Source organism: Bufo bufo, chromosome 8 (genome assembly GCF_905171765.1).
Source record: "Bufo bufo chromosome 8, aBufBuf1.1, whole genome shotgun sequence".
Lineage (NCBI taxonomy): Eukaryota > Metazoa > Chordata > Amphibia > Anura > Bufonidae > Bufo > Bufo bufo.
This window is the reverse complement of record NC_053396.1, coordinates 88,193,815-88,215,889: the sequence shown is the minus strand read 5'-3', so window position 1 is coordinate 88,215,889 and position 22,075 is coordinate 88,193,815.

Here is a 22,075-nt window from a genome sequence, read left to right as displayed (position 1 = left end):
AATAAGTTCCCCTCCTGTCCATTGTATCTGTGGCCTATGTGGCTGCTCTCAAGTACTAGAGGTCTTGACATTGAAACTGCATGGTTTTAAGATTTTTTTTAAAACTATAGATAGTGAGATGGAAAGTTAAACAAATTACCAAAAATTATTAAAAGAATGTTTAACATACAAACTTGATTTAGACAATAGATCATTTTCTGATGACACATTTTATTTAAAGGGAATGTGTCATCAGAAAATGACCTGCTGTTTAAATCACTTTTTTATGTTTAACATATTTTTAAAGAATTTTTGATTTTGTGTTTTATTTTCCATATATTCCATATATTTAAACAAAAAAGATAAAATCCTGCAATTTTTGGACTGGCCACTATGTCTAATAATTGGCAACACTTCTTGGTTTATACAGATGACTTTAATGCAGTTAACTCCTTCAAATCCTGCCTGTAATGATATCACCTCTGTGTACAGATAAGACAGGATCCACCATTCACAATAGATGATTGTCAGAGCTTATGTATTCTTTCTTTGTACAATGACCTCTGTACAGGTCACAGAGCATGCCTAGAAAACTCTACTATAGAAGTCATTTGTCAATGCGTCTATGGCCCATGGGGCTGCCATAAAGCAATTAATGCTTTCTAAATGCTGTTAAGAATAGCTCAGGCAAGATGGCTGCCCCCATAATAATGTTCAGGAAAAAGAATTTAAAGATCTACAGTCAAAAAATAAAAACAGATTAGAAAAAAAGGATGTGTATTATATCTGATTTTAGTTGGCAGGTAAAATCTTTGGTGACATATTTCCTTTAAGGACTGGCATAGTCAAATTCTTGTGGAAGGTCCTGGGACAGATAATTAAGATCCAATAGATAGCATAGAGCAGTGATGGCGAACCTTCCAGAGACTGAGTGCCCAAACCCACTTATTTATTTTGAAGTGCCAACACCGCAATTTAACCTGACTACCAATATAGTGTTTCTTACATGTACTTTATCATTTAGCTATAATAGCCTTCCTTCATTCATTCAATGCGCTGCCTGTGCTGTTCATAGTGCGCCCTGCGCTGATGAATAGCAGCAAAGGTCTAAAGCATATTGGTACACCATAGACTTTTTGCAGGGTGCCGGTGCACACAGAGAGGGCTCTGAGTGCCACCTCTGGCACCCGTGCCATAGTTTCGACACCATGGCATAGAGTGTATGTATGTCTATAGACATACAGTACAGACCAAAAGTTTGGACACACCTTCTCATTCAAAGAGTTTTCTTTATTTTCATGACTATGAAAATTGTAGATTCACACTGAAGGCATCAAAACTATGAATTAACACATGTGGAATTATATACATAACAAACAAGTGTGAAACAACTGAAAATATGTCCTATTCTAGGTTCTTCAAAGTAGCCACCTTTTGCTTTGATTACTGCTTTGCACACTCTTGGCATTCTCTTGATGAGCTTCAAGAGGTAGTCCCCTGAAATGGTTTTCACTTCATAGGTGTGCCCTGTCAGGTTTAATAAGTGGGATTTCTTGCCTTATAAATGGGGTTGGGACCATCAGTTGCATTGAGGAGAAGTCAGGTGGATACACAGCTGATAGTCCTACTGAATAGACTGTTAGAATTTGTATTATGGCAAGAAAAAAGCAGCTAAGTAAAGAAAAACGAGTGGCCATCATTACTTTAAGAAATGAAGGTCAGTCAGTCAGCCGAAAAAGTGGGAAAACTTTGAAAGTAAGGGCTATTTGACCATGAAGGAGAGTGATGGGGTGCTGCACCAGATGACCTGGCCTCCACAGTCACCGGACCTAAACCCAATCGAGATGGTTTGGGGTGAGCTGGATTGCAGAGTGAAGGCAAAAGGGCCAACAAGTGCTAAGCATCTCTGGGAACTCCTTCAAGACTGTTGGAAGACCATTTCAGCGGACTACCTCTTGAAGCTCATCAAGAGAATGCCAAGAGTGTGCAAAGCAGTAATCAAAGCAAAAGGTGGCTACTTTGATGCCTTCATAGTCATGAAAATAAAGAAAACTCTTTGAATGAGAAGGTGTGTCCAAACTTTTGGTCTGTACTGTAGGTAAGTCAGTGGTCAGAAGCAATGGCGTTCCAAGGGTGCCCTCCCTCAGGGGGGTGCCAGAAGCAATGAGCGCTTTCATTAATACAGATGTAAGCGCTCATTGCTAGAGCGCCGGGGAGCTGCGGTCCTGTCACTCACTGACCGCTCAGCTCCCTATGCCCCTTCTCTTCTTCAGGCCGGTGCACTGAATGCTGAAGCATGAAGCCCTCTGCTTCCTGCTCCACCATTCAGCCTGCAGACACAGATTGCACTACCGGCCTGTGTGGAAGGAGCCTGCAGCCCGGGAATCTGCCTGTGCTCCTCCCACACAGTGCTGCAGAGTGATCTGTGCCTGCAGGAGAGATCTGAATCTGAGCATCAGGAGTTACTGTTTATTTAACACAGAGGGGGCACAGAGGGCTTTACTACTATGAAGGGGGCACAATGGACATTATTACTGTGAAGGTGGCACAATGGGCATTATTACAATGAAGGGGGCACAATGGGCATTATTACTATGAAAGAGGCACAATTGGCTTTACTACTATGAAGTGGGTACAATGGGCATTACTACTATGAAGGGCGCACAATGGGCATTACTACTATGAAGGAGGCACAATAGGCTATACTACTGTGAAGGGAGCACAATGAGCTTTACTACTGTGAAGGGAGAACAATGGGCATTACTACTACGATGGGGGTACAATGGGCTTTACTACTGTGACGGGGCACAATCGGCATTTACTACTATGAAGGGGGCACAATGGACATTACTACTATGAAGAGGGCAGAATGGGCATTATTACTAAAAAGGGGGCATAATGGGCATTATTAAAATAAAGGGGGCACAGAGGGCATTACTATTATTACTATGAAGGGGCACAGAGGGCATTACTGCTATGAAGGGGACACAATGGGCATTACTACTATGAAGGGGGCACAATGAGCATTATTACTACAAAGGGGGCACAATTGGCATTATTACTATGAAGGGGCACAATGGGCATTATTACGATGAAGGGGGCACAAAGGGCATTATTGGTATGAAGGGGTCACAATGGGGATTATTACTATGAAGGGGGCACAGAGGGCATGACTACTATGAAGGGGACATAATGGGCATTACTACTGTGAAAGGAGCACAGAGGGCATTACTACTGTGAAGGGACATAACTGTTATGAGGGCACAGTGAGGGCATAACTACTGTGAAGGGGCACAGAGTGCATAACTACTGTGAAGGGAGCACAAAGAGGGCACAGATAGAGCATTGCTACTGTGAGTGGGGCACAATGAGGACATAACTACTGTGAAGGGGGCACAATGTGGGCATAAGTACTGTGAAAGTTGTACAATAAATATTGTGAGGGGGCACATATCTGGGCAAAACTACTGTAAAGGTTGTACAATGAGGGCAATACTACTGTGAGGGGGTACAATTTTTTTAAGTATTGGTGGGGGGGGGGGGGGTTGGATATGCCAGAGAAAGGACCCACCCTGGGTGCCAAACACCTTAGACACGCCACTGGTCAGAAGTGAAGGTCATGAAAATAAATGCCAGCTGCTGAAAAAAGTTAAGCACCTCATGTGGGTTATGATAGTAACAATATATTCGCGGACACAACATGTAGCACATTACTATTAATGACATCAGTTCCCAAGAGAGTATCTGTGAGCTGCATAACCAGACTGCAGCCACAGCATGAAGGAGGATGAAGATGAGAAAGAGGAGTAGTAGCCACATACTGTAAACAGGGAAGATAGTTTAAATAACTTTTACAGGCCCTGTGGTGACTTCATGATCGACCTTTCACCTCCATCGGGTCAGTTTGCTCCCAGATTTGTACATTCTGTCTAAACAATGTGAAGGGGGTAAAGCTTTTAATGAATCACTCTCCCTGGGCTGCCTTCTGCTTCCCATCCATCAATTTAATGCAGGGCATTCCATGAAAAGTAGGTGGGAATTGAGGAGAGAGTGATGTTGTGGCCTGTAAATGCTGCGTTCCAAGAGAAGGTGCAATCCATCATACCTGCCATGCACCTCTGTCTGCTGGTGTGTAAAACGGTATTCCCCCAACACAGCAGCTCTGTCAATGGCACAGTATAAGAATCCATACACAGCACAGCTTTCCAGCTAACTGGCTGTGCACACTAACACCTACAATCTGCCAATGTGTACATTAAGAGCACAGCGTGGGAGTAAAATAGTCACTGACACAACCCAGATATTATGATTTGTTTTTTTATTCTGTACGAATACCAGAAAGTACCAAAGTGAACAGATGGAATGTAATATTGGGGATATTTTGTATATTGCTCAGTTCCTTCTGCTCTAGTACAAGCTGCACTGCATTTTGATGGTGACAGGTTCCCTTGATGTGATTGCTGAGTTGATCCACACACTGGACGCATCTATTAAAAAATATATTTTTGGAGATGGTAAGAAATGTCACGCACTGTATATGACAAGCACTGAGCTCACAAAGGTATTGTAGAGATGTATAGAAAACTCTGGCGATAATCCTAAAATGTATGACTAGTCTGACTTGGCATGTGCCGGTGTAATAAATATCACACACATTTTTGGTGCACAAGGAAAATAAATATAAAAAATCTGAAAAAGAAAAAATGCAGACATATGGTTAACAAGTGCAAAAGTGTGTGTGTGTGAGAAAGAGACTTTCCTAATACTTCCCTGTCAACCTCTGGGATGGAGAAGTCTTCTGGCATAGTGCTGGTGGGGTATCACAAATTTGGCCTGACAGTGGTTTCTATGGGATAGTCAATCACTACACTCACTGTTGGCACCAGAAGTATGTGACCCCTTGGCAACAGATTTAATGTAGGGACTGTGTCCAGCCCACCCTGGATATAGTAAAGCACTGTTATCCAGATATCCTTAGGCTCTTAAAGTCCAGTGGACTCTGGCTTCTGCCTAGACTACAGTGCACTGGTGTCCAGAGTAGCTATGCTGTTCCAGAATAACCGCTAGGGGTAGTATTCTGGCTACCTGGGCTGGCTATCTGACTTTGTGCCTGAGGGTGCCCAGATACTGTAAAAGTATGTGATCTGTGCTGTATAGGAGGGCATTTTAAAGAGGCATATAGGGTAAGTACAAAGAGGACATAGCATGTCTGGGTAAAATATTATAATACGACTGTCAGGGGCCCTAGTCCAAAGTTGGCTTTGGGACACTTTAGGGACTCTTGTTATGCTACTGATAGCCCCTAAAACGTGGTGCCATTCTAAGCACTGGTTAAATTTTATTCTGATGCTGCAAACACAGGGGTTCATTTATCAAACAGAAATATGCCTATATTAGGCATATTTCTGGTGCAGATTGTTGCGCAGCGGTCCTTTGCACAGTAATCTGTGACCTTTCTCTGCTCACGCCAGGTCTAAAAAAGTGGGCATGGTCGGGGAGCGGTCCGTCTAATTTAACCTAGGAAGTTGTCTTACATTTGGGAGTGGCGGAGGATCTGCCGAAGTTATGTAGAGGCCGGGGCCTCTTCATAACTTCAGCAGATCCACCGCCAGTGCAGGGCATTATTAAAACCGGCATCTATAATGCCGGTTTTAATAAATGTGCCCCATAGTATTTATTTATTCACAGGGGGTCATAAAAACCAATGCAGACCTATTTTTATAATCCAGCTTCCATTGGATATGGGTAAAGGCAATCAGTCTCTGACATGCCATTGCCACTTTTAAGTGGTTGCCTGGGGGGCTCAGGATGCTGAAAGTTAAGACATTTGTTTCTTGGTGAAAGTCTGACACGTCTGTTCTACTCCTTATCTGTGGCAGAAGATCAGTTAACTGGTTAGCTGCTGGTGGAATGTATAGATTGGGATATAGCTGCATCAAATCCAGAAAAGATCAGCCTTATGTATATGTTTGGGGCACATTCTTGACTTCATTCTTTATTTTATTGCAATAAAAAATTGGTAAAATTAAAGTTTGAATTTGAAGATTTAAACAAAATCTAAATAATTAAATTCTATTACACAAAGAAAACATGAAAATTAAAGTGATCAAAAGATTAAAAAAAAGAATAAATGGAGATTCATAACACCGATGGTATGTTCCCATGAGATGAGTCTGCAGCAGAAAATGTATAGGACATGTGACTGAAATCCGTCGAGGCAAAATCGGCACCAAATCATGTGGATTTTGTTCTGGATTTTGCTCTGGATTTCATTGAAGAATGATGCAAATAAATTGATATGCTGCCGATTTCAAATCCACATAACGTTAGTTTATGTGAGTTGGGATTTTTAAAAAATCAAATCCAGTTTAGTATGCAATGTGCAGTATGTGGCAACGCAACCTAATTGCAGGGATGTTGCACAATAAAGCAGATCTTTGCAAACTACTGAGCAAAATCTCAGAAAATCAAAAAGTCTTTTATAGAGGAACATATAGTCTCTTTCCATGGGGTCACCACACATTTACCCTGCCATACAAGATTATAGAATAGGGGTGTGGGAGTGGGACTACCCTCTAAGATGTCAATATGCCTTAACAGAGCAAATGGACAGTGTTTGCCTTCATGAGCCAATCCCTTTAAAGGAATTTTCAGATACAGCCGTTGATAGACTATCAGTGTAGTTCAAGACGTAGCAAAGTATCCTTACATGCTGCTTTGTATGTGGCATGTGGTAAGCAACTCTTTCCCATTTTGCTGTTTGGTGAGTGTTCCAGGGACCAGACCTCCGCCTCATTTTTCTCCCATTAAGGCTGCGTTCACACGGGCGAGTATTCCGCGCGGGTGCAATGCGGTAGGTGAACGTATTGCACCCGCACTGAATCCTGACCCATTCATTTCTATGGGGCTGTTCAGATGAGCGGTGATTTTCACGCATCCCCTGTGCGTTGCGTGAAAATTGCAGCATGCTCTATATTCTGCGTTTTTCACGCAACGCAGGCCCCATAGAAGTGAATGGGGTTGCGTGAAAATCGCAAGCATCCGCAAGCAAGTGCGGATGCGGTGCGATTTTCACGCATGGTTGCTAGGTGACAGTCTATTCACTATATTATTTTCCCTTATAACATGGTTATAAGGGAAAATAATAGCATTCTGAAAACAGAATGCTTAGTAGGTGATCAATTGAGGGTTAAAAAAAAAAAAAAAAATTAACTCACCTTCTCCTCTTGTTCGCGTAGTTCCCGGTCTCTTCTTTACTTCTCAAAAGATGAACTATGGGCTAAAGGACCTTTGGTGACGTCAGATCACATGCTCCAATCACATGGTCCATCACCGCGGTGATGGACCATGTGATTGGAGCATGTGATCTGACGTCACCAAAGGTCCTTTAGCCCATAGTTCATCTTTTAAAGAACTAAAGACCGGGAGAACTACGCGAACAAGAGGAGAAGGTGAGTTAATTTTTTTTATTTTTTTTAACCCTCAATTGATCACCTACTAAGCATTCTGTTTTCAGAATGCTATTATTTTCCCTTATAACCATGTTATAAGGGAAAATAATAACATCTACACAACACCGAACCCAAACCTGAACTTCTGTGAAGAAGTTCGGATCTGGGTACCACAGTCGGTTTTTTATCACGCGCGTGCAAAACACATTGCACCCGCGCGATAAAAACTGAACATCGGAACGCAATCGCAGTCAAAACTGACTGCAATTGCATTCCTACTCGCGCGGGTTTGCCGCAACACACCGGGACGCATCCGGAACTAATCCGGACACGCTCGTGTGAACCCAGCCTAATTGTCTAAAACTTTTAGGCTCGGTTCACACTTTACATATTTGTTGTGGAGTTTTGGTTTAACCACCTCAGCTCCCCTAGCTTAAACACCCTTAATGACCAGACCACTTTTTACACTTCTGCACTACACTACTTTCACGGTTTATTGCTCGGTCATGCAAGTTACCACCCAAATGAATTTTACCTCCTTTTCTTTTCACTGATATAGCTTTAATTTGGTGGTATTTCATTGCTGCTGACATCTTTACTTTTTTTGATATTAATCGAAATTGACCGATTTTTTTTTTTTTTAATTACATTTTTCACTCTCAGTTGTAAATTATTTTTTTTTTAAATACATTTCTAGATACATTTTTCTCTAAATTTATTGTTCTACATGTCTTTGATAAAAAAAAATGTTTGGGTAAAAAAAAAAATGGTTTGGGTAAAAGTTATAGCGTTTACAAACTATCTCGGTAAAGGAAGAGAGCATATTTAAAAGAAGAAAAACTACCACAAGAGGACACAGTTTTAAATTAGAGGGGCCAAGGTTTAAAAGTAATATAAGGAAGTATTACTTTACTGAGAGAGTAGTGGATGCATGGAATAGCCTTCCTGCAGAAGTGGTAGCTGCAAATACAATGAAGGGGTTTAAGCATCCATGGGATAGGCATAAGGCCATCCTTCATATAAGATAGGGCCGGGGGCTATCCATAGTACTCAGTATATTGGGCAGACTAGATGGGCCAAATGGTTCTTATCTGCCGACACATTCTATGTTTCTATGTTTCTAGAAAAATGTGAATTTCCGCTTTTTGAAGCAGCTCTGACTTTCTGAGCACCTGTCATGTTTCCTGAGGCTCTACAATGCCCAGACAGTAGAAAAACCCCACAAATGACCCCATTTCGGAAAGTAGACACCCTAAGGTATTCGCTGATTACGCATTTGTATTCCGTGAGGGGTATGGTGAGTTCATGTGAGATTTTTTTTTTGTCACAAGTTAGTGGAATATGAGACTTTGTAAGAAAAAACAAAAAAACAAAAAAAAAAATAAAAAATTTCCGCTAACTTGTGACAAAAAAATAAAAATCTTCTATGAACTCGCCATGCCCCTCAAAAGTGATCTTTTTATAGCGCCGCAGCGATTTTACGGTGTTTTTGCAGTGATCAGAAAAAAATTAATTCTGTCACTGCGGTGGGGCGGACTGAACGCAAGTGTGCGCACAAGATCAGGCCTGATCGGGCGAACACTGCGTTTTTTGTAGAGCCTATAGAACATGTCCTATTCTTGTCCGCAATTGCGGACAAGAAAGCATTTTCTATATAGTTCTGGCCAAGTGCGGATCCGCAAAATGCGGAAACCACATTGCCGGTGTCCGTGTTTTGCGGATCCGCGGTGTCCGTGTTTTGCAGATCCACGGTGTCCGTGTTTTGCAGATCCGCAAAACACATACGGACGTCTGAATGGAGCCTTACAGGGGGGTGATCAGGGAGTCTATATGGGGTGATCACCCCCCTGTAAGGCTCCATTCAGAAGTCTGTATGTGTTTTGCGGATCCGTGGATCCGCGGATCCGCAAAACACATACGGATGTCTGAATGGAGCCTTACAGGGGGGTGATCAATGACAGGGGGGTGATCAGGGAGTCTAATATGGGGTGATCACCCCCCTGTCATTGATCACCCCCCCTGTCAGGCTCCATTCAGACGTCCGTATGTGTTTTGTGGATCCTGCATTAATTTCCGGAAAAAAGAGCTTTCCGTTTGTATACGGTTTGCTGGATCCGGCAGGCAGTTTGTATACCGTTGCCGGAACTGCCTGCCGGATTCTAACAATGCTAGTCTGAAAGTACCCTAAGGCCTCTTTCACACGGGCGTCGCATGTGAGGGCCGGATAGGATGCGGGTGCGTTGCTAGAAAATGCGCAATTTTTTCGCGCGAGTGCAAAGCGTTTTAATGCGTTTTGCACGCGTGTGAGAAAAATCGGCATGTTTGGTACCCAGACCAGAACCCGGACTTCTTCACAGAAGTTCGGGTTTGGGTTTGGGATCGGTGTTATAAGGGAAAATAATAGCATTCTTGATACAGAATGCTTAGTAAAATAGGGATGGAGGGGTTAAAATATATTTTTTTTTATTAAACTCACCTCATCCACTTGCTCGCGCAGCCTGCCTTCTCTTCTTTCTTCTTCTTTGAGGACCTGGGAGAAAAGGACCTTTGGTGACGTCACTGCGCTCATCACATGGTCCATCACACGAGATCGAGATCCGTTTGTATTATCTTTAACATAGCCAAAACAAATCCGTCTTGAACACCATTGAAAGTCAATGGGGGACGGATCCGTTTGCTATTGTGCCAGATTGTGTCAGTGAAAACGGATCCGTCCCCATTGACTTACATTGCGTGTCAGGACAGATCGTTTGGCTCAGTTTCGTCAGACGGAGACCCAAACGCTGCAAGCAGCTTTTTGGTGTCCACCTCAAAGCGGAATGGAGATGGAACGGAACCAAACTGAGGCAAACTGATGCATTCTGAGCGGATCCTAATCCATTCAGAATGCATTAAGGGCAAAACTGATCCGTTTTGGACCGCTTGTGAGAGCCCTGAACGGACCTTACAAACGGAAACCAAAACGCCAGTGTGAAAGTAGCCTTACTTTTAATCTGCATAGAACAGCTCAGTGCTCACTTAGCATGTTCATGCATTTGTGGTGTTGCCGTATATTGCTGCAAATTTTTGTAACAATCCTGTTCATGTTGTGACACAGTCTGTTTGCCATGCGGTCGACATAACAAGCTCAGCTAGTTTTCCAGTAACATGTTTCCTACTATAATATTGCCGCGCATGTAGCAGCCCCTGAGGAAACTGTAATGGTGGCCATATTGGTTGTTACCATGCTTTCCTACAAACAGATATACCAATACAAAAGTCTGAATACTGCTTTATTTAACTTGAAATAATTAGCTAAATATATTTATTAAAGCAGTTTTTCCTATTTTTGGTAATTCAATGAATTAATTTCATTTCTTCCAGTTTTTCAGCCACAATAGTTCAGGGAAACAGTATATGGAGGAGCCATAAACCTGAACTTTCCTGTGGATGTAAATGAAAGCAGTCATTGTACTGTGCGCTTGTAGTAAATGTTTGAGACAAATTCATGAATTTTAACTCATTTATAATGAATTTTTAAATAATAAAGACTTAATGAGTCTCCTGCTCCAGGACATTTTTGGATATGTTAATTACAAGTATTTACAGACTTCCACAATCACAGCCAGTGTAATAGCATTGTAATGAGCTCAGCCTAGCTGTAAATGTATAGCAGGGACTTACGTGTCACATCTATTGTGCAGTCTATGGAATAGACGGAGAGGAACCCTGTGTTTCCCTGTTTAGGGGCAATAAACTGTGATCCATAAAAGAAGTGTAATATACTGGCTGCCTTTTATTCCTGTAGCTCCCTCCTGAGAACACTATTTTAAAGCCTTTTGCACACTCGACTATTTTAATTTGCTGTAGGAGGGACAGACTTGATGGGCCATATCTCCTGTCTTTGTCTGCACAAAGCAACCCCTGGATCTCTGTTACCCTGTGGAGTGACAGACAGACTTAACAGGTTATACTGGTGCCTGTCTCTTATCACACCATAACATAATGGCACCAAATATGTTCTTTTCACCCACGGTGTAAGGGCACATAAGTCCTTTCTCTCTCCATGAATATAGGTCGTTGATCAGAGTTATTAATCATGTCATAATGGAGGGCAGGGGGGTTCTGCATCGGAGCAAATCAATGGGGGTCTTATTATTACCTATTTCCTGCTGTTGACTAATAACAGGGGGAATTCAGCATTTGAGGTTCAGCCCCAGGGTAGTCTAAGGCTCCAACTCTTCAGTTTATTTCTACATAAACAAATAAATTGGCTGTTGAAAGAGGGTGAGAGTTGGGTGGGATGAGGGCAGAGGCCAGTCACGAAGGAAGAAATCTAATCTCACAAACACCTAAAGGTATATTATATTGAGAGTTATGATGATTAGGCCTAATCCCTGGGGTTATGCCACAAATGGCATTGCATACAAAAATATTAGGAGAATTTGTAGGGTTCTTTTGTTGTAGTAGCAATTGACTCCTGAGTACCGCATCTGTATAGTTTATCAAAGTTTAGAAAAAAGGCAAAAAAATAAAATCTAAAATGTTCAAAATATGCTAGATAATAAATAAATGATAACAATGGATAAAACACTTACAATGAGACAAAGTAATAGAGGGCATTACTATTAAGGTTTACAGTCCGAAGCAGATAACAGGTGGGTAGCACAATAGGTACAAAGTGCTGGTTTTGTTCGATGAATCTAGTATCTGTGCCAGCCAAAATAGACATAAAGTGCCCTGATATGTAAAAAGTAAGGGTAGTTTGAGGACAGCAGAGTTGGATGGAGGGCAGGATCTAAGGGGTCCATCCTCCACCCTATGTTGGTAACATGACTGTAACATGATTGATCTTCTTCATTATGTAGTGTATTGCAATAAATATGTATGGACGATTTTTTAAATTGTGTATACATTTGAAACAAATTATTAAGGATACAAACTAATGTATGTGAGAACTTTTCGAATAGTGTGGATTTCTGTTCATAAATGGTGCATATGTAATACACATACCTCTGTTATACCTAAAACACCACAGTGTCCGACTAGGGTTCCTTGGGACCACTGAATGAAATTCTGAGTGCACACCCTCCATTTATACGGAACATGAGCCCACCCACCTACCTCTGCTCTGAGTGAAAGGTATCAGGGTATCAAATCAGGAGACTGCTAACGCTATAACTTGGAGCAGAGTGGAAAGGATGTGAAGCGTTCAGTCCAAAGAGCCCAGGGCAGTGAACATGAAGGGACTAGCCCCTGGGCATTTGCGGTGGTCGCAGTGCTGGAAGGATTAAAACTTTGATTTATCTGTCATGCAACTTGCATAAATCACTCGCGGAATATTCGGCTTGGCTTGCCCCATCACTATTACAGTTCTTTCAGCAGTTTTCAGGGGTCAAAGGGTCTAAAGGGTTATTTTTTTTCAGCAACTCATGTAACAGAATTCAGTGGAAAGTGATTGGCTCCAAAGACAGCTTCAAATGGGGTTGTCTATTGTTGGACCTTTGGGGTCCATTATTGTGTCAGAGCCTGGGTGCAACAGACCATAGAGGACTCTGCTGGGCAACGTCAAACCTAATAGAGGGGTATACATAACATATAATATTATGTGACAATAGCAAGCTTAAAAAAATTAAGACATGCATAAAACTTTGGATTTAAGGTATGAGTCTATAGCTCACTGACCAAAAAGAGGACACGAGTGGTAGACAAACCAGCATGAGAATAGAAATGTAGGCTCTTAGGTTAAAGGGTAATTACCATTTGAGATATTTAATGCATAGCCACAGGATATGCCGTCAATTTCTGATAGACGCAGATTCCATCTCTTGGACCTGAAACTATATCTAGAACAAGACCTCTGACCACTCCTCAACTGGATGTGGCAGCCAGAGGTGGTTGGGTGTACGGAAAGAACCGAGCGGGCTGTTCTATGCTGTTTCCATAATTCTCATTCACTTGTATGGGAGTTACAGAAATAGTCCCAGCCACCTCAAGCTGTCCCATCCAAGTGACATGTATTTGAGTGGTCCTGTTCTAGAGATTTAAGAGGTGGGACTCACATCTATCAGACATTTATGACATATTCTGTCATAAATGTCTGAGAAGGAAATACCTCTTAAGCATCTGTGTTCAGACAATTTTGCATACAGAACGTGATACAGCATATAGGACAGGCAAAAACTATCCTTTTCAGCATGATACCAGGCACAGTATTCAACCCCTAGAGAACACTCCTGTAGGTGCTTTTATTGGGAGGAGTGGTTATCATGCCAACGGAATCAGAAGATACACTATATGGGAAAACGAATTAGGACATGCCTCTTAATAATCAATTTCAGGTGTTTCATTTAGTTCTATTGTCACAAACATTTGTGAAAGAAATGGAAGATCTGAAGAGCTCACTGAATGCCGGTGTGGTACTGTAATAAGATGCTACGATAGCAACAAGTCAGTTAGGAAATGTCTTCTCTCTTAGATCCACAATCCTCTGTGAGTGGTATTATTGCAAAGTGGAAGTGGTTAGGAACCACAGCAATTCAGCCACGCAGTGGCATACCACGTAGTATTATAGAGAAGGGTCAATGAGTGCTGATGTGAAGCTGTAATGATAGACGACACTTTGTTAGTGGAGACAATCAGGGTGATATTCAGCAATGTGATCCATCAGATATAAGATGAATGTTATATTGATGATTTTAAAGGTGGCTTTACATGTCCAGATAATCGAGCAAATTCCCGAAAATCTGCCCGTGTAAAGGTGCAGCAGATCACCCGATGAACAAGCGTAACACTCGTTCATCGGGTGATCCTGTCCTTCAGGCAGGCACCTAAGTTATCATTTCTGGACAGCAGATCGTGCTGTCTAAACAGCGATCTACTGCCCAAAAATAATGCAGCTGCATGCGGATGAGTGATCGGCTGATCGCCATCCCTCGTCCTCATACCGTGGAGGTGATCACTGCATGTAAATGCAGTGGTCTCCTTCACTGAACGAGCAGCCGACTGTTAGGAAGGAACCGTTCTTTTCCAACAATCTGCTGCTCATTGGTACCTGTAAATCCACCTTAAGACAGCATTGATGGAGTTTTAACTAGATGACACAAACAGCTCAGCACAATGACACAAATCTGATTCAGCCATAGGTGATCCTGTGAATGCAGATTTTTCATAATGCAATATGACTGCAGCTGCTGTACACAGCAAAAACATCCCATTGACTGTACCAAATTAGGAATGACTACACTATTATTCCTTTGTACTCCCTACTAGATGAAACATACATAGTAATAAATCATTCTGCACATTATTTCAATCGTTATATCCACTGTATTTAAGGAAAAAGTGACCTGAGCAGCAGTGGCGGATACACTGACAACTGAAGAGCCATTGAAATATCTGAATTTAGAAACATCTCTTCACTCCGTCATCTGATCCCAGTCTGTCCTGCCAGGTGGCGGGAGACAGATTGCTTTCATTTCTAAATGCAATTATACTTTATGTTTTATTTCCCCCTATCCTCTGAGGATACGCTCATAACCTCATATCCTCTCTCACATCCACGTGGGCCATACTCAGCTCTGTTTGCTTTGTCTTCCTGACAACAGGCCAGTTTAATTAAAATATAATTTGTTGCCCGTGACAACTAGTCGCAGACATTTCACTCATGTATCCATGCTTAGCTCATTATCTGGAGCAATGGCTTGGCATTAGGTTTTAGGCTGGTAAAAAGGTATCCCTCTAAAAAGCCAGGCCTCAGTCTCTGCTGTGCCTGGACCAAGTTGGTGTTACTGAATGGAATAATTGTGACGTAATTCCCTGTCACTAGACATTCAGGATTTTTTGAATGAGAAGTACACTCTGTTAAGAGAAATCCATTAATATGACTTAAACAGGCCTTGCTGCGAGTGAATCTTATTTCAAGTATGGCCTTGTGACTGAATGTCTCCTGCTCAGTAACATCACCGACTGCCAAAAGTCTGCAGGCATGGGTCTTTAGTTAAGGTCATTACATACATTATTCTAAGTCCCTTACCAAAAGGCCTGTTAGCTGCATTATTACAACCCTGTAACTATGGGGGAGATTTATAAAAACTTGTGTAAAGTAGAACTGGCTTAGTTGCCCATAGTAACCAATCAAATTCTACCTTTCATTTTCCAAAGGATCTCTGAAAGATGAAAGGTGGAATCTGATAGGTTGCTATGGGCAACAGCCAGTTTTCCTTTACACCGGTTTTGATAAATCTTCATCTATGTGTGGTTTCATTTTCTGACACTGGCAGGATTACCAATGTACAGTCAGGTCCATAAACATTGAGGCATCGACACAATTCTAACATTTTTGGCTCTATACACCACCACAATGGATTTGAAATGAAACAAACAAGATGTGCTTTAACTGCAGACTGTCAGCTTTAATTTGAGGGTATTTACATCTAAATCAGGTGAACGGTGTAGGAATTACAACAGTTTGCATATGTGCCTCCCACTTGTTAAGGGACCAAAAGTAATCGGACAATTGGCCACATGGCCAGGTGTGTGTTATTCCCTCATTATCCCAATTACAATGAGCAGATAAAAGGTCCAGAGTTCATTTCAAGTGTGCTATTTGCATTTGGAATCTGTTGCTGTCAACTCTCAAGATGAGATCCAAAGAGCTGTCACTATCAGTGAAGCAAGCCATCATTAGGCTGAAAAAACAAAACAACCCCATCAGAGAGATAGCAAAAACATTAGGCGTGGCCAAAATAACTGTTTGGAACATTCTTAAAAAGAAAGAGCGCACCGGTGAGCTCAGCAACATCAAAAAACCCGGAAGACCATGGAAAACAACTGTGGTGGATGACCGAAGAATTATTTCCCTGGTGAAGAAAACACCCTTCACAACAGTTGGCCAGATCAAGAACACTCTCCAGGAGGTAGGTGTACGTGTGTCAAAGTCAACAATCAAGAGAAGACTTCACCAGAGTGAATACAGAGGGTTCACCACAAGATGTAAACTGTTGGTGAGCCTCAAAAACAGGAAGGCCAGAGTTTGCCAAACGACATCTAAAAAAGCCTTCACAGTTCTGGAACAACATCCTATGGACAGATGAGACCAAGATCAACTTGTACCAGAGTGATGGGAAGAGAAGAGTATGGAGAAGGAAAGGAACTGCTCATGATCCTAAGCATTCCAACTCATCAGTGAAGCATGGGGGTGGTAGTGTCATGGCGTGGGCATGTATGGCTGCCAATGGAATTGGTTCTCTTGTATTTATTGATGATGTGACTGCTGACAAAAGCAGCAGGATGAATTCTGAAGTGTTTCGGGCAATATCTGCTCATATTCAGCCAAATGCTTCAGAACTCATTGGCTGGCGCTTCACAGTGCAGATGGACAATGACCCAGAGCATACTGCAAAAGCAAACAAAGAGTTTTTTAAGGGAAAGAAGTGTAATGTTATGCAATGGCCAAGTCAATCACCTGACCTGAATCCGATTGAGCATGCATTTCACTTGCTGAAGACAAAACTGAAGGGAAAATGCCCCAAGAACAAGCAGGAACTGAAGACAGTTGCAGTAGAGGTCTGGCAGAGCATCACCAGGGATAAAACCCAGCGTCTGGTGATGTTTATGCGTTCCAGACTTCAGGCTGTAATTGACTGCAAAGGATTTGCAACCAAATATTAAAAAGTGAAAGTTTGAGTTATGATTATTATTCTGTCCCATTACTTTTGGTCCCTTAACAAGTGGGAGGCACATTTGCAAACTGTTGTAATTCCTACACCGTTCACCTGATTTGGATGTAACTACCCTCAAATTAAAGCTGACAGTCTGCAGTTAAAGCACATCTTGTTCGTTTCATTTCAAATCCATTGTGGTGGTTATAGAGCCAAAAATGTTAGAATTGTGTCAATGTCCCAATATTTATGGACCTGACTGTATATTCATTGTTCTCTAGGCCCCCAGCTATGTCTTATCTTCCTTTCTACGTACTGGTCTTCCAAAGATTTGTCTGATGCATTCATAAATGAGACATTTTGCAATGCCAACTACGATGCAAACACAGAATAGTACATGTTAAAGGATGTCCATTACATCTTCACAATCATTCAGGTGCCTACAGGACATGGACGGAGCACCGTGACTGGGGCGGGGGTTTGTACCTTGTTTGGTGGAGATGAAGCAGTCAGGAGTGCAGTCATGTGGTTTAGGTGATTTTGAGAGGTGTATGAACAGGAGCACAAAGTTTCTTAAATTATTTATTTGTATTTTTAATTACCTTGAAAACTGAGCGCAGGACCATGACCCATCATCACCAGAGCAGTGAGGCCACTGAAGTTTTTTACAGTGTATCACTGAGCAGGCAGTGATCATTGAAGATCATTGCCTCCTGATCATTGCCTGTTTGGCAGAGGTGAGAGCGGCAATTACCTCCACTATGGGGACAAGGGATCACTACTGCAATCGCTTTCACCATTCAAATTCATTGTTTTGAGACAGCAGATTCTGTTTCCACAGCACAATCTGCTGCCCAGAAAGAATGATTTTGGTAACTGCATAAACGATTGTTTCACCTAATGAAGGAGCGATTGCTTGTTCATTAAGTGATCAGCAGCCTTTGTTATACAGGCCACTTATAGGGGACAAGCATTCATACGAACGTTCATTTATAATAATATACCCGATAATAATCCCATTTAAAGGCACCTTTAGAGTATATAACCTCAATGAAGGAAATTTTAACACAGAAACTGAATGAACTGTCATAATAGCGTAAAAGAAAAAAATAATTAGGTACATACCGTACAGTACACAGATGCCTTTGTCAATTATTTTATTAAATAAAAATTACTACATTTATTAAATTCTAGCATATGGCATATACGGTATGTGATATACTGTAGGTTATCTAATAATTGCTGCTTTAATATTTATGCTGTCATCATTAACATTTCCATCTAACTCATGAACCACTCAGCATCTGCCCACCCAGATGAGAAGGAACAGGAAAAGGGTGACATGCCCTTTCTGCCTTTGACTGGAGTTTTTTTTAATTCACTGGGCCTCAGAAGGCCTCGGGGCCTCACGCTCCATTAAAATCTGACAGAATATGCAGAGTAAGTGGCAGTAGCCTGCCTTATCAACCAAAACAGTTGTATGAAATCCAAACAAAATTAGGCATTCTTAATTTTACAACTGACAGGTTTGATGGCTTAGAAGACTGACAGGTAATTATATATGTAACATACATATTACTATAAGAATGACTTAATATGACCATATTTCTAACTGCTGCATATTAGATATCCACACCAAGTTTCACAGACATCATATATTTAGTTTTCTTACTCATCACCAACAAATGTTTTAAGAAAGAAAGTGGCCTTGTTTTGTAGTCGGGTCCAAATTGATGGAAAGCAGGGCCAGCAATACCATATTGTGGCACATTATACAACCCCAACAGAGTCAAATACCACAGTCCATCACATAATTCTGTCAGCAGCACAAAATACATCCCCAAAAACGTCCTCTGGCCGGCCGTGAGGAGGGCCCAGGTGGACCCCTGAGCATTGGCCCACCGGGGAATTTCCCTGTAAGGTCTATGGCCAATCTGCCCCTGGGGTTGTCTCATGAGATAACCTCTTCTGGGTGATCAGCTGATTACTGTGGGTCCAAGTGAAGCATCAGACATATTAGATGCTGGAGGTAATTCTTTACTTTTCTATCCATATTTTTACCTTTTTATCTATTTCCTGTGGCTTATATAGCACCTACAGTTTCCACACACACATACACATTAACAAACACCTATCTAATAGGAAGCCAACTAACCTATCTGGACTATGTGGAGGAAACACACACAAGATAAATATGCAGACTCCATGCAGAAGTTGCCCTTGGTTGGATTTGGACTGTATACTGAAATAATGCTGTAATGTTTTGTCCATGGATGATCATTTTTTATCAATATAGGAGGCATGGTCTTTCCATAGTTTATCTACTGCTATAGTATGGCGTTACGAGGGGCCACACTTGATGGCTGTTCCACACACATCTTATGCTGGATGTCAGTTGTATGAAGAGATGTATGACTTGTTTTTTTTATCTCATCAGCTTATGCCCACCAAACACTTAACATGTAATCTCTGTGCAAATGTTGGCTTTGGTTGGCTTTGAACTCGAAGCCCAAGTGACAGTGTTAACCATTGAATGGGTAAGGGAATTTTCATTTTTGATTGATGTTGCTGTTTATACAGTGTAACTTGTATTAAATATTCATATATATTTTCAGCATATTTCCAATAAATTATAAAGCACACAAACTTTTCAGCTGGTAACGGATTAAATTTGTATTTATAAATGATACTGTCTATGGACTATACCTTCTTAATGTGTAAGAGATGGTCTCAGTTTATGTCAATTGCAAAGTTTGCAGTTTAATGATGTTTTAGGTGAAGGAATGAACCTAAAGCACAGAAGCTTCCAGTTACACGTCTCCTCTCTGTAGGCTTAATTCCCTGGCCATAATGCTGAGAAATAAACATCCACACAACATGTGACTGCACAGTGTATATGAACGCCAAGCTTTCCTGGGGCTGTCAGTACAGCTGCACATGTTCATGTGACATTACTGCAGAATCTGTCAGCTTCTCTAACATCACATTGGATAGTAGCACCAGTGAGAGCAGAGGCATGTGCAGCTTCTGGAATACTGGTGTCTGCTGTATACAATCCTTTGAAGGTAAAAACGCACAAGCAACAAATAAAATAGACTTAACAACAAAGTAAAATAAAATATATACATGACACCAAATTCAAAATGTCTAAGTGTCCAACTGATATGCAAGTGGGTTGTCTTTCCACTAATGGGACATGTTTCTGCCTATAAGTATATAGATACAATCACATTACAACCTTACATAGTTACATAGTTAATATGGTTAAAAAAAGTCCATCAAGTTCAACCAAGGGATAGGTGAGTATGTGAAACCCAGAAGGAAATGAAACTAAGATTTCTACACGTTTTTATAAGCATTAATGTTATTTACTTTTAAGAATTCATCTAAACCCTTTTAAAAGCTGTCCACTGTTCCTACTGTGACCACGTCCTGAGGAAGTCTATTCCACAGATTCACAGTTCTTACAGTAAAGAATCTTTGATGCTTCTGGAGACTGAACTTTTTCTTCTCCAGTCGGAGGCAGTGCCCCCTTGTCTTTTGAGGGCAATTTTTCACCGTATTTTTCGTATGGCCCATTTATATATTTGTATAGGTTAATCATGTCCCCCCTTAGACGTCTATTCTCAAAACTAAATAAAATCAATTCTTTTAATCTTTGTTTCATAACTAAGACCCTCCATGCTCCTTATCAGTTTAGTCGCTCTCCTCTGTACTTTTTCCAGCTGGAGAGCATCCTTTTTATGGACTGGTGCCCAGAACTGAACTGCATATTCCAGATGAGGCCGCACCAACGCTTTGTAAAGTGGTAATATCACTCACATCCCTGCCCTGTGAGTCCATGCCTCGTTTAATGCATGACAATATCCTGGTAGCCTTAGAAGCAGCTGATTGACATTGTATGCTGTTATTTAATCTACCAGGACACCCAAATCCTTCTCTATAAGTTACTCCCCCAGTGTTACATCACCTAGGACATATGAAGCACAGAGATTATTATTACCAAGATGCATAACTTTACATTTATCGACATTGAACCTCATTTGTTCAAGTCAGCTACATAGCTTAGTGTCATCTGAAAAAATACAAATGGTGCTATTAATCCCATCCTCGATATCATTAATAAATAAATTAAATTATAGAGGACCCAGCACTGAACCTTGGGGTACACCACTTATAACCGCCGGACCATTCTAAATAGGAATCATTGACCACAACTCTCTGGACACGGACCTTCAACCAGTTTTTAATCCAATTACAAACTATACTTTCTAAGCCTATAGACCTTACTTTACCTATTAAACGTCTATGATGGACAGTATCAAAAGCCTTTGCAAAATCCAGAAACACTACATCCACAGCCGCTCCTCTGTCCAAGCTACTACTCACCTCCTCATAAAAACAAATCAGGTTAGTCTGACAACTTCTGTCCTTGGTAAACCCATGTTGTTTATGTCATGGTCTTACCTGCTTGCTGCTCTCCTTCGTTTGACATGTGCTGGCGGCCATCTTGGGTCCTGGGTTTCTTGTAGCCTTCCACCCTGCGGCTCCTCCTTCCCCTGGGAGGAGCTGGATGCCTAGCTCATATATATAGGAGGTCTGTGGCTTCAGTTCCTTGCTTGGTCCTCTTGTGTTCACATGCTTCTAAGACTGCTGCTGCTTCTGGTTCCTGATCCTGGCTTCGTCTGACTACCCTGCTGGTTCCTGATCCTGGCTTCGTCTGACTACCCTGCTGGTTCCTGATCCTGGCTTCGTCTGACTACCCTGCTGGTTCCTGATCCTGGCTTCATCTGACTACCCTTCTGGTTCCTGACCTCTGGCTTCGCAAAGACACTGCTCGGTTTCACCATCCGTTTGGACTTTTGCTTTACAGCTTTATTTTCAATAAAGCCTTCTTATTTTCACTTATCTCTTGTTGTACGTCTGGTTCATGGTTCCGTGACATTAGGACCAAGCCATGAATTCTGACGGTACAGGGCCATCCTCGCTACCCACGCTGGTTGC